At 32.4% G+C, this 14,310-nt stretch overlaps 1 long non-coding RNA gene across 1 annotated transcript; it reads left to right on the top strand.

Moving 5' to 3' along the window:
* The first annotated feature begins 9,226 nt into the window (after positions 1 to 9,226).
* Positions 9,227 to 12,445, top strand: LOC127702328 (uncharacterized). Its single transcript, XR_007982371.1, has 3 exons — positions 9,227 to 9,339; positions 10,000 to 10,087; positions 10,640 to 12,445. It is a non-coding gene; the product is annotated as an uncharacterized LOC127702328 (long non-coding RNA).
* The last annotated feature ends 1,865 nt before the right edge of the window (positions 12,446 to 14,310 follow it).

Here is a 14,310-nt window from a genome sequence, read left to right on the forward strand (position 1 = left end):
CGATAAGAAGTCTTCCCTTAACGTTTTTATCGGACAGTATGAACTCGATATATAATTTTGCCCTCGAATGGTGGACACTTTCTTATCAAATGTGTATGGTGTAATGTTGTACGATGCATGGTGTTCGGTGTATTATGCTATTGGGAATAGTATATGGCATATGAGACCCGTTGTATGGTTTTAACTTTGGTTTGCTTTAGACATGTCACATTTTGAATGGTGCGAATGGTATTTTATTCAAGTGCGAAAGGGATAGGTGTATGGTGTATAGGTGTATTGGAAATGGTGTAATGGTGTATTGTAAAAATAATTTTTTGAATGGAAACGAGGAATGTGTCAAAGAGACAACAACCCGACCAAAGAGCAGAAAACAGTCCAAGGCCACCAATGGATCTTCAACACAGCGAGAAAATCCCGCTCCAGGAGGCGGGCTTCAACTGCTCCCTAAACAATAATGTATACTAGTTATGCGAAAATGGACGTAACACTTAACTCCGAAACTTATAAACGAACAAAAATTAAAAAAAACACATACAAGACTAACAAAGGCCAGACTTTACGGTATGGGTTTTTTCTTATTGTCGAAGGCCGTACGATTGCCTATAATTACTTACATCCACTTTATTGAACTTTGGTGGATAGTTGTCTCATTGACAATCATACCTCATCTCCTTATTTTTATAGAGAATTCTGACTTGGGACAGGAACAAAAATGCGGCGGGGCTAAACATGTTTTGTGAGATCTAAACTTCCCCTATACATCTAGCCATTTATTTTTCCTCTGCAACATATACCATAGCTACTCGATGAACATAAGCAACTTGTCTGAAAGTTAATAGAAATTATTAGACCAGTTTTAAAGGAAATGAGCTATATTGATGAAATGACGGTTAATATCCATCTATCTCAGGACTTTAGCTGCAAAGTGTAAGTCGAAAGCAGGTAGTAACAAGATGGATCTAATATTTATACTGACGGTGAAGATGTACAACACTTGTAGTGACCAACTCAGCTAGAAAGTAACTGTCATTTTCCAACGTAGACAGTAATGTGTATTCCCCAAAGTCAACCCATATATAATGGTGGTTAAATTGATTTTGATATTGTTCGCAAAATCTATCCCTTCTTTCGTATCTTTTCTGTGTTAAAAAGAAAGACAGAATCTAACCATACAGATTTGTATAAGGAAATATAAAAAAGGTTAACCGAAACGCACACAAATCGTATATATAAAGTCTTATCGTGGTGGAAGAAAAACTAAAGACAAATTCGCACAATTTAAAAAAATAAGCAGAGAGAATTGTTGCTAGGCTAAATAAACCTGTATATGTTATTAGAGATCTACTCAGTAAAATGGAAAATAGGTAATTTTTCGTGATTCTATTTTAGAAAAATACATCAGCACTTTTAATGTTAGTTTTGTCTATTTCAATAACAGCACTTTATGATTTACTGATTGTAAAACAATATAAAAACACATTAACGTTTCGAATTAAATTAGCAATTAATATCTTTATTAAATTTTTCATTCTTTGTTTACATGTTAGCAGTACGTGCGATTTTTGTGAATAAATGGTTAATTTTCATCGAGTGCGTGGGAGTGCAGACATTTCGATGATATTTAATAGATGCAAGTGGAAAAGAAATTAATAAATGTTTCGAGTATACGAGGGGACTATTAATTATCTAAATTATTTTGAGTATTATCCTCAAGTAGCAGGGTATTTGTTAATCCCGACTTATGGTACGTTATTTCCATCCTATTACAGTTTATACTCGTGCTGTTTGTGTTTTTCCCCTTGTATATATACATACATACAAGATCCTTATTGATAAGGTTGAAGTGTGAAATATTTCTCTCGTATTTTTACATTTTATTTGATGTGATATTTTGTTTAAGAATCCTCTAAACGGCAGCAGTCCTTTAGCGCTAATTACTGTGTTTCAGGGGTATCATTTGCGGCTTTTTTTTCTTCAAATGTATCAATTGCGCCAATATTTGGAACTCATTTGCGCCAATTTACCTGAACACATATTGATCGTACATATGAAAGATTAATATATATTCATTCTTATTTTTGTCTTATAAATTTGTATTCGTGAAATAATTGTTACTCTTGTTGGTGAAAGGTGAGTATAAATAATAGGATTAACATTATACTAAAGGTATGTATATAAACCAACAGGTGAACACTAATTATAAAAAGTGTTCAGTGACGAATATAAAAAAAATCAGTTTAAGAGAATTTTTTGCTTGGACAACATGGATATTACTATAAAGAAATTAGAATCGAATCGAGGGAAAACAGTTGTTGTTTTAGATGGCCATAAATTTCGTCAGGCTTTTATTAAAAAAAGTAAAGAAATAAAATGGCGATGTTCTACCATAAACTGCAGTGCTACAGCTTATACCGATGAGTAATGTATAGCTGTTTTGAGTGGATATCTTGCACATATACATGAGACAGACCCACAAAAGTTAGAGCGTCAAATACTACGCACGGCATGCAAAAGAAAAGCTACAGAAAATATATCCGAAAGACCAGCAAAGATCATATGTTCGGAGCGATTTCATCATGAAGAGGAACATCTGCAGAAAAATGACTTAAAGTGCATTAGACAGTCCATGTACAGAGATAGAAGAAAACTGTACCCTGCCCAACCAAAAAGTTTAGTAGAATTTCAAGAAATTTTAAGTGAAATAGGAGTAATCACAAATAAGGAAGAAGAGTTTGTTTTAGTAAATGATATTGGAAGTGGCATTGTTATTCTCGGTTGTAAAGCTAACTTGAAATTTCTCTGTATGCAGGCAGAAGATGTTTTTGCTGATGGAACATTTAAGTGTTGTCTGAAGTATTTCCAGCAATTGTATACAATACATGGATTCAGGAGTGGACATTATATTCCACTTCTATATTGCCTTTTGCCTTCCAAATCAGGAGACTGTTATAGAAAAATGTTGTCTTTGCCTAAGGAATGTTGTGAGAGGTTTTATCTTCAAATGAATTTTGCATCTATGCATGTAGATTTTGAGGAGAAAATGCACGTTGTCGTTAAAGAGTTTATCATCAAGGCATGTCGTTTTCATCTTGGCCAAGCATGGTGTCGTAAAATACAAAATCTTGGACTAGCAAAAGAGTATAAAAAGGTTGGCTGTGATAGTAGCAAGTGATTACACCATTTATTTGGATTAGCCTTTCTGAACCCAGATGAAGTAGGTGATTGCTTTGCTGAAGATTTGATACAAGATATGCCAAAAGACAAGAAAATAGAAGCGTTTGCTGATTATGTTTTCGCCACATATGTTGATGACAGTGCTTTGTTCCCACCATCCATATGGGCCGAAACCCCATCTATCGCAAGACGTACTAATAATGGAGCAAAGGCATTCCACAAGAATTATAACGAACTCTTTTATTCATCCCATCCTTCCACTTTTGTGTTTTTGGACAATATAGTAAAGTGTCAAGCTACAACATACATTAAATTGCGAAGTACGCATGCACCAGCAGTTAGAACTAGACATGTATCAGAAAAGAAACTTTTGCCGTTCAAAAGTACATGAAATATGCAGAATGTGAACTCTGCCGCAGAGACTTTGTATGTGTAATGAGTTACAAATTCCAGCCTTTAACTTCTTAATCAAATATATATGATGTCCGACTGTACATAGTTTTATGTTTTAAAGTATTCCATTAAATGACTTAAAATGACTTTAACTCCGCCAGTTAAAACTGCCGGTCCCAAGCCTGGATAAAGGAGGAGTGAAGTCATTTTTCTGTTAATTGGCGCAATCGTATATTTTATTTTTGGCGCAAATGAAACTATGTAATTTTAAAACAGGTGGCGCAAACGTAGCATTTGATAAAAAAAAGTTGTGGCGCAAAAGGACGCATTTTTTGGCGCAAACGGATCTCTCTCATTTTCCCCTTAAAACATTGTTGTGACGTCATTCTATTGTTGTACCCGTTCTTTATTTCAGTGATTGGACTATCATTTACCTATAAGAAACCATGATGTTACCTTTAACTGTCCAATATTTTTAAGAATTGCCCTCCTTTTTCTTAAAAATATTGGACAGCTGAAGGTACTTAAATGTTTTTTACGGGTAAATGATAGTCCAAACACAGAAGAAAAAAAAAACCTATCAATTCCGCCAATTTTTTTCATGTGAAAAAAAAAAAAAATACAACCAAAGAACAAATGACAATTACAAAAAAAAAAAATTTCATTAAAGTCACCTACCAATACAATAATTTTGTCACTCATGAAAACGGTTTCTTGAGAAAAAAAAAACCCTTTCAAATTGATTTCAACACTACCAATACTTATATCACAGCCCTTTTTCTCATGTTTTGGGTTGTCTCCTTTAGCACTAATTCAATTGGTTGATAAAGCTCGTTATAAGTCGAATTTTTGTTGCTTTTATGTTTTTCTTTTTTCTAAAGATTTATCCTCGTCCGTCTTTGGTTTCAAAATTGACCTCTGGTGTTGCTCTTATTTTTCCTAACATCATTTTCAGCTAAACTTAAAATGAAAAACAAATAAAGTAATGCATCTAACGTTTGATAGATCATGCGGCAATACAAGGGGCGTGTTTTATTGGTCTCTTCTGTACATCTCCAGAATGTCTTCTGGTGAAAAGTCCCAAAAAATGAATATGGACCTCTTCTGAAGATATTCTGTTTATAAGAAAATAACAGAGTTCTCAAAATCTTTTTCCCCTGGTGGTCCTTGAAGAAAATCTACTGGTCCTAACTATTATTTAAATTGCAAAATTTTGATGTTCAATACTTTCGGACCACCACTTTTCGAAAACCTTAATTGTATATGCATGTGTACAAGGTATACAAGGTCATTGCGTTTCTCAGACTGTTTATGACTAAATCCGTTGGTTGTGTACTAATTGATACTTTAGTCTGAAAGAACAAGATTTATTTCAGTGATAGTATTGAACTAACTTTCAGTAACTGCAACTACTCTTATTTCTGTGCTTTGTGTCTATTGTCTTAATGGTATTTTTTTGTGTGTGTGTCTCGAACCGATCTTTTGAGTTAATCTAATTGCAACTTCATTTTACAGTTTGTTCTTATGTTATACGGTTACACCACACGTTTAGGGACGGTTGAGTGCTCACAAACATGTTTAGCCCTGCCGTATTCCTTAAGTGCCTGTCTCAAGGCAAGAGCCTGAAGTATAGTAGTTGTCGTTGGTTCATGACTGTCGACTCATATTTGATTTTTATGCCCCACCTAGGGGCGTTATGTTTTTCGGTCTGTGCGTTCGTTCGTTCGTCCGTCCTTCCGTCCGTTCGTCCGTCTGTTCCGCTTCAGGTTAAAGTTTTTGGTTAATGTAGTGTTTGATGAAGTTGAAGTCCAATCAATTTGAAACTTAGTACACATATTCCCTATGATATGATCTTTCTAATTTTAATGCCAAACTAGAGTTTTGACCCCAAATTGCACGGTCCACTGAGCATAGCAAATGATAGTGCGAGTGGGGTATCCGTGTACTCTGGACACATTATTGTTTGTAAATTATTTTGTAATATATAATTAAGCCGTTAGCTTTTTTTCGTTTGTTTCACATTTTTCATGTCGGGTACCTGTCTTTTATAGCGGGCTATACGGTATAGGTTTTGTCATTGTTGAAGGCCGTACGGTCGCCTCCTTCATTTGAACTCTGGTGGATAGTTGCCTCATTGACAATCATACCACATCTCTTTATTTTCATATTACATAACTGACCTTAAACTTGTGTTTTCTTGAACATGCATGAAATATTTGTCACTGGAAGTTAAAAATAAGTAACCAACAATCAATCAATTTAAACTTGTGTTAAATAACGGGAAAACCATTTGATATTTATTTTTATTTTTATGATGTCTTAGGGGACAGGAGGATTTTAAATATGAATATGGTGGCCTCATAAGAGCTTAAGGGTATGATTATCGCCAGGTTAAAATGAATAATAAATCCGCAAAACATCCTCCTGCCCCTCCCCCTCCCAAGAATATAAAAAAATCGTCCCCCTACTGTAACTGTCCGTGTAGTTCTTATATTAACTCAGCTTGTCGTCCCTACTGGGATTTCCTAATAAGGCTGCCATACCATAAAACCGTTGATCACACAGCTCACATTCGATTAAATCTGCATTCATAAATTTATTAATGCTATTTAGAATTAGCAAAGCCATGTTTGTTATGTGCCCATGCCGTCTAAACTACCTATTTAAAAGAAAGAGATAGAAGAGAGCCAGAAGATCTTCCCAATGCAAAAAAAAAAAAAAAAACAGAAATGGACCTCTTCTGGCTCACTACCGAAGAACAAAAAAAAAAAAAACACGACCAAGGACCATAAACAACCTAAACCTCTCCCTGTGTACAAAGTGGAAATCTAGAACTTGCTTCATGAACTAGGGGACTTCAATAGTTTTTATAATTTTCAATTCGGCGTTGATTTACAAGTTGTTGTTTTTTAAGTCTGATATCATTGCTTGAATATGAATATAATGCAACAGTTCACTTATGAACGACAATGAATATGGGAAGCAGAATAAAGGAAGACGCTACCGCAGGTTATCTGTTAAACAAATCAATCGTGCGTCCGATTTGCACTATGTTCGTAGTGTTTTATGTTATAAAAGAAAATAAGAGAGTTTTTTTTGCAAAAAGAAATCGAGTGACAAAATTATGATTCGGTAACATTAAAAAAAAAACACACACAAGAGACATCAATACACAAATAAACGAAAAAAGAGCGACACGACCTTGTAGAAAAAAGGGGGGATATTCAGCTGGTACCGTTTTTGTAAACAATAACAGTCTCTTGAAAATTCCGATGAACAACAAAAGAATTTGAAATGATTGCACGTTGTTATTTCTTCATTTGTTCATATCAATTATATATTTGAAATAAAATCGACTGCGTTGCACTCTATATGCTTCAATGTGAACCTGTCTTCACATGTTTTTCTTTTTTTCAGCTAATTCACCCAATAAGAAAACAATTTGAAATATAATAAATGTTAAACTTGCCATTATTAGCTGCTAAAACTATATCCTCTTTGTAATCCACATTGAAATCGAATATATCTAAATACAAATTTGATTTTCATCCAAAGTTTGAAACAACACAATCACTGATAACGACACCACTTTCTTCGTTTTTTGCATTAAGAATATTCTTTCGTCGGGTTTATCCATTTTGAAACACAAAACGCATGTAAAGGTATTCAAAGAAATTATTTAGAGTAGTCCTTGCGCACGCAACAATCATGATACGCATACGCTGTGTCTTTATCTTCATGTAGCAATACATGTTGTTTACCTTCAGCTGTACTTTCTTTTTGTCTATTGTTTAAGTTAAGCTTCTGTTTAAAGGGGCCAACATGTAGGATAAATTTTAATGTAAAGAAAGTTTATTCACAAAACAATTTTCACACTTGATTAAAATAAATCTTACTAAAAGTTTGTATTTGCTTGCATTTTTTCACCTTTTTGACGTGTTAAACAATGTTGTAAGTAAGATATAAGCCTCTAACAGTCCATTCTGTAAAATATTGAACAGGTCTTCGGCCTGCGGCCTCAGACCTGTCCAATATTTTACAGAATGGACTGTTATCGGCTGATATCCTTTTACACAATGGAGATTCCATGCAAACAAATGAGGCTTTGAGTCATTGTCTTCATTTTTCTCTTAGATGTTTTATTTTTATATCGAAATATCCTTTTAGCTACATGTGTCAATTGTGGAAGTCATACAACGATCTTGAAATATCTTTATATACTTAAGTATTACAAGAACTTTGCTGATGATTTTTCAAATACAGACCATATAATAGCTATCCCTATCCAAAATTAAATTGGTCTTCAGCTGTTATAACTACAATTATATATTTTATGTATTTTTACGTTCTCAATAACGTACGAATAGTTGCTTAATTGTTTGAAAATCGTATAGTGAAACATTGCTACTAAACAAAATTTATTGACATACACTTCTTGTAGCCCATGTTTTATCAATATCATGTTTGTAAACTCATGATTTAACTTTTACTTTCACCATTATCAAAACGAGTTTTTGAGAAATTCCCTCAGGTATGCACACATTTGATATATGTGCCAAAATAGTTGACACAGATAATATGAACACATGTTTGACGCACACATAATGCTTCAGATCCATGAAAATTTGCTGGAATGTTAAAAATAATTTGACTGTACCCTTCTCTTATTTAATTACTCTCAAAAATGGAATGAAATTTTCTATTAAATTATTAATTAGTAGCAAAGAAGTAACAATATACCAAAAGCTGTGGCGGGAGGGGGGGGGGGGGTGCAAAAAAGACAGACCACACATTAATCAAAAGTAAATGACATAAAGAAAAACAACAGTCCCTCAAAATACTATACAGGAAACAGAAGCAAAACAAACTCAACTAAGAACAAGGTGTAAACTAATCGGTTTGGAGGAGAAAGCAGTTCCAGTTCTACCTGTCGTGATGCTAATAACAAATAATAAATTCGATAATTAGTGATTTCATAAACGAGGAATCGAGGACGGGATTATGTCAGCAGTTGACTGTTTCAAAGGGTACAATATCAGTTTAAGATGTGATTCTAACGATGATCTTTACTAGTAGAAATTCATGTCTTGGATATTGCATAATTAAAACTGATTTGCGATACATTTTAGAATGTCACTTCGACGCAAAAACACGATAAATAAAATTATGGTACAAATTATTTGGGAAGGATGACCGTATCTACTGACAATGTATGGATAATTTTTATGTTATAGATTAAAATAATTCAGGACACTGACATTGAATGAACACAAATAAGGACAAATTGTATGCATTCAATTTTAAAATATAAATACATTTCATAAATTGAAGAAGAAGAAGTAACATAATTTTTATTTCTTGTGGATCCCAATACTAAACAGTTATACGAGCTTAAAACATTTGATAAATAATCTTTTTATTCTCGTATCAATTGAATTGTCTTATCTTGATGATTTTGCACTAATCATAATTTATATTGCAGTTGTAAACATTATTGCATAAATAAACATTACCCATATATCATTATAAATCACAGATAATACAACTTATCTATTGATAATCAATGCATAAAACATGATTTTGTATTTGATGTTTTGACTTTGACATGTTTAATCAATTCGAAAGCTATTTTAGTATATGAGGAGCCTCCAAAATCTATTTTAGGCTCATGATCGAATTCATCTGGAAGTTTTCAGAGTTTTGCTTTTAATAAAGCACTGCGCACATTATCCTTTATTGCAGCGGTGTATTCGGTGAGAGAACAAACAACAGGTAAGTGTTCCAAATTTTTAATATTTTTTACGGTCTGAGCTAATGTTTTATAGACTTAGTATTTTTTAATGTTCCAAGCAATTTTGAAAACAAGTACTTTGTACGAGTATATAAAGAGAAAAAAAAACCACATTTTCAGGCAAGGTAATTATTGTTTGCTTTTGTATGATATCGAATAATTTCAATGTAAACATATACTAATTCAGTATGTACTACCGACTGATTTACTTTTCAGTAAAATGTGTAAATTATACAAACATTTCCATGATTTCTAAGAAGAAGAAAAAATAAGTTCTAGAAATATCAATAATAATTATCATTTTAGTGAATACAATAATTGACAAAACAATAGACGAAAAGATGGAAAATTAACGAATATTTGTAATTTTTAGACATTTGACTTGTTCTCAAAACCACAAAACGTGAATGTTTAGAATATGATTTAATAAAACAATTACGTAATCTTTGCACATTGATTCGTGGAACTGCGCATTGTCTATGACCTATTTATAGAACTGTTAACGAATCATGTCACATTATAAAAATAGAAATAATAACTCAAAATCGCTATAAAAGTCACAACAGCTATGAATTTGCAACATTTGTGACATATTAATAAATCCGTATTTCTTTTGTTAAAATACAGATTTATTTTGGCAGATTAAACGTAACCTATTAAAACAACGAAGATTTAATTACAAATAAGAGAAAGAAAAAGAATTACGTACATACAGGAGAGAAGCAAACAGTAAGTCATTAAATCTTATTTTCATGTTACAAAATCAATGTCTTACTGTCTTATATTTAAAAAGAAACTAACAAATCATACAATTTAAGTTTTCAATTTCACACAAGCGAAAAGTAAATATTTAAATAATTTGTTCAAATATTCTTATAATGTTTTGAGAACATTTTGACTCTAGCAGCCATCTTAATGCATTACATAACATTTGATAGATACGCACGATTTTTTGTTGTTGTATTACAGCTTGATTTTAACGAGGAATATAAAAATGAACTAAAAGTCTAGTAATAAATAAAACAAAGTGATTTCACCTTATGTATTGCATATACTTTCATTTAGACTACATAAAACGTCTATTCATTCATTTCGTTTTATTGTTATATAATCGATCCGTGGATTTATATATAGATAAATGTATATTTACTAAAAATTTGTTCAATCCAGTTATGAACGAGTTAATGCACACGATCATTTCTCAGTTTAGATTTTCACCGGTCTATGCATTCAGAACCACACAGAGTTGTTACTCAAATAGTATTTACACTATACTTACAGAAAATTAAATATGGGAAGAGATACAGACAGACTTAAAATCATTAGCATGAATGCTTCTGGAAGAAAAGGACGGCAATATCAGAACTATCGGAAGTCTTATTTGAAGGATGTAATCGGAGACAATAAACCCGATTTATTATTTTTGCCAGGAGACGATCCTGATATGTCGTCCCCAGTACTAAGTGATTATCGTCAAACACAAGTTCATCATAACCACGAGACTGTACTTTTGTACGATACTAAGAGATTGAAATTGAATACACCAGATTGGTACGATATGGTACCATCTATGGTAGTCCCTGGCATACAACAAGGCAAATTAATGTATCCCTTATTCGACATCCTGTCTCCTAAACCTACTCAACACGTCGTCAAGCATTTCCATTGTATTAGTTGGCATTGGGAACTTACTCAAACGACATCAGATGAACTGTATAAGTTTGCCTTCCGTTACTTATGCATGGCGCAATATCTAGGATGGATTTCTGGAGTTGAGATCTTAATAGGAGGCGATTTTAATTTGCCAATTCAACAGATCCAAAAGCTACTAAATGAACATAATACACTCGTCCAAAAACAAGTTGACGATATCAAACCATTTTTCAAGAAAATGGGATATATGGATGAAATGACGGATAACATACATCGTCCAGGACGCCGACTCCGGCAACTTAAACTGCACCAGTGTAAGTCTGTAGCAGGAATAAACAAGGAAACGGACTACTTTGTCGCATCAAAGGAAATGCAGCTATGTAAAACTGAAATGATGACAGCTTCTACACTTCCAGGAAGATGTACAACTCTGACGGTGACCAGGCCAGCTGTACAGAATTACTGTCCTTTGCCAACGAAAACAGAAATGTGTATTCCAGCAAGACCACCAAGACACAACGGTGGCTAAAATGTTTTCCTATTTCTTTTCTTTTTTAAATTACATGTACATAGATTCCAAGTTTTATTCGTGAAGTTTGTCTTTCTCTTTCATCTGATTTCTTTTTATCAGTTTGTATGTATATTTTATTATTCAAAATATAGAAGAAAAAAAAGGAAACAAATCCTAGAAAAAAAATTAAATGTAAAAATTGTAAGTTTATTAAGTAGTATTAGCTTTTCTTCATATAAAGACTGTATTTATATATTATTTTAATTTTTTATATGTTCATGTTGTGATTTCATTTTCATAGCTCTGATGGATTGGTAACGATGACATTATGTTTACACTTTTAAAATTTATATGACTTGATAAAAACTAATATTTTCAGATATATACATATTCTACTACTATTAGGCTGTTTCATTATCTTAATCATCTGTGTAATAGTGTTACAAAAAACTTTATTTAGTTCGATTTCCAAAACGATTTATATGTGGTATTATGTGTACAATATTATTGTCTTGTTTAACCCCGCCGCATTTTTGCGCCTGTCCCAAGTCAGGAGCCTCTAGCCTTTGTCAGTCTTGTATTATTTTTAATTTTAGTTTCTTGTGTACAATTTGGTGTTTAGTATGGCGTTCATTATCACTGAACTAGTATATATATTTGTTTAGGGGCCAGCTGAAGGACGCCTCCGGGTGCGGGATTTTCTCGCTGCATTGAAGACCTGTTGGTGACCTTCTGCTGTTGTCTGTTCTATGGTCGGGTTGTTGTCTCTTTGACACATTCCCCATTTCCATTCTCAATTTTATTCCTTATGAAAATTTTAATATGAAGTTAGTTAAATATGCTAGTAAGATGTTTTGGGGTTTTGAAGACAAATGTATATTTTTTGTTGTATTATTTTCATAAATAAAGTTGTTAATATATCATATTTGTATTACTATTTGGTCAGATCAAGTAGTAGAAGAGACCAATGGGACAATGAAAAACTACAAAAAAAAACAAAAAAACAATAACACGATAAAAACAAAAAACACTACATAGAAAATAAAGAAGAAACAACACGAACCCGACCATAAAAAAGTTGTACTGATGCAATCATTTGCTTGACACAAGTCTATGCAAGCTCTCTTTTTGACACATTTGTCTTTTAGAAAAAAGTTAACTTCATCATAAATACTCATACATACAACACTGAGAGCCAAGTGAACAGTTTATGATCAAAAGGGACATGAAAGAATAACCAAATCTATTCAAAGTCAAATTTGTCTGATGGAGTTGAGACTCTCTTTAGATTACATTTTCGTCTTATAAATAATAGCGCCCAGTAAGGATCAGATTCACCCTCAATGCATATCATTATACAAAAGATTTATTGCTGCCATATTTGCATTTTCCTATGCCTATACGTCCTTTACCTTACTTAAATGTTTGCCGAATTATAAAGTATTTTCAAAGGACAATACAAGAAATGCTCCATGCCAATCAGGTTATGCATTTCCTTGCAGGTTTTCTTTTGTTTGTAGTCCGTATTGCAAGAAATTTATATCAAGTTTATCATGTCTAAAGTCATGAAATTTTTTTTCTCATATATAAAATTGTTGTTCCGTTTTTGTTTTTCCCTCTGGGATATGATTAAGCGATCATTTTGAAAATAAAAAATATATTGATTTCGGAATATTTGTTTCTAATGTCTTAAATAAACGAAATTTAATTTCGGTGTATATTTATATCAATGTATATATAAATCGGATAACTAATAGTTATACCAAACGGTAAGTTGGGTTATATTCAACTTAAACTATTAATCCCAATTCAAAAGGTTATAACTTTACGGTATTTGCATAATTTGACAGGTAAACTTTAATGAATGATGATATGTGCATTTCGCAGGCTCAAATACGTTCAATCCGTATGTTTTCTTTTCGTCGTTTTTTTTGTCATAGTGTTGTCTATTTTTATTGGACTGATGATTTTTTATTACCCACTTGAGATCTTCCCTTTCCCCTTTTTGTCTGTACTCATGTATCTATGTTTCTTGTTTGTACTTTTGTGTGTATTTTCCTCCCGATTGTGATTTTGATACCCCTTGATACACAGTAAGCTCAGTAAAAAGTATTTATTCATTCATCATATAAGTTATCCGTTATTGGTGTAAAAAATATCCATTCATTAAAGAATTGCTCAAACAATTTTTCATATTACATGAAAAAGAAGGAACCTTAACTTATAACTTGGTCTTGTCAATAAAATATAAATCTAAAAATAAACATTACAATGAAATTTGATGAAGTGTGTCATATACGTTTTATCTATGTTGTACAAGTATTTAGGTCAAAAATATATTTTCTACAGTTTTGAGAAACTCAAAACTGAAAGTAGAATTTAAATTTTCAGTAGTTTATACTTAATGTTCACTCAACGTGTATTAAGTTTGCATTTCCAAAATAGAATAAGTCCTTTTCATTCTATTTGCCATAATCAGTTTATTTATAAGCCATATTCAATGTAGGAAGTAGATATACTGTACTGTGTAAGTCTTTAGATCTTTTAATATGAACAACAGATAATTGCGATAATTATTTTTTTTAAGGAAAACAGTTACTCGCTAGACAAGCATAAGTTTATGATTGTCTAGCGAGTAACAGTAGTGGTTCAAGCTTCCGATAAACAACATTGGTTTGAACAGAAATATGGCCATGCAATATTTACCAATGGTTGAAACTTTTCACGCACCAACCCACCAATCATTCTTTTAATTAATCAAATATTCTTTCAATCAATTTAGTAATTA

Source organism: Mytilus californianus, unplaced genomic scaffold, assembly GCF_021869535.1.
Source record: "Mytilus californianus isolate M0D057914Y unplaced genomic scaffold, xbMytCali1.0.p SCAF_5, whole genome shotgun sequence".
Lineage (NCBI taxonomy): Eukaryota > Metazoa > Mollusca > Bivalvia > Mytilida > Mytilidae > Mytilus > Mytilus californianus.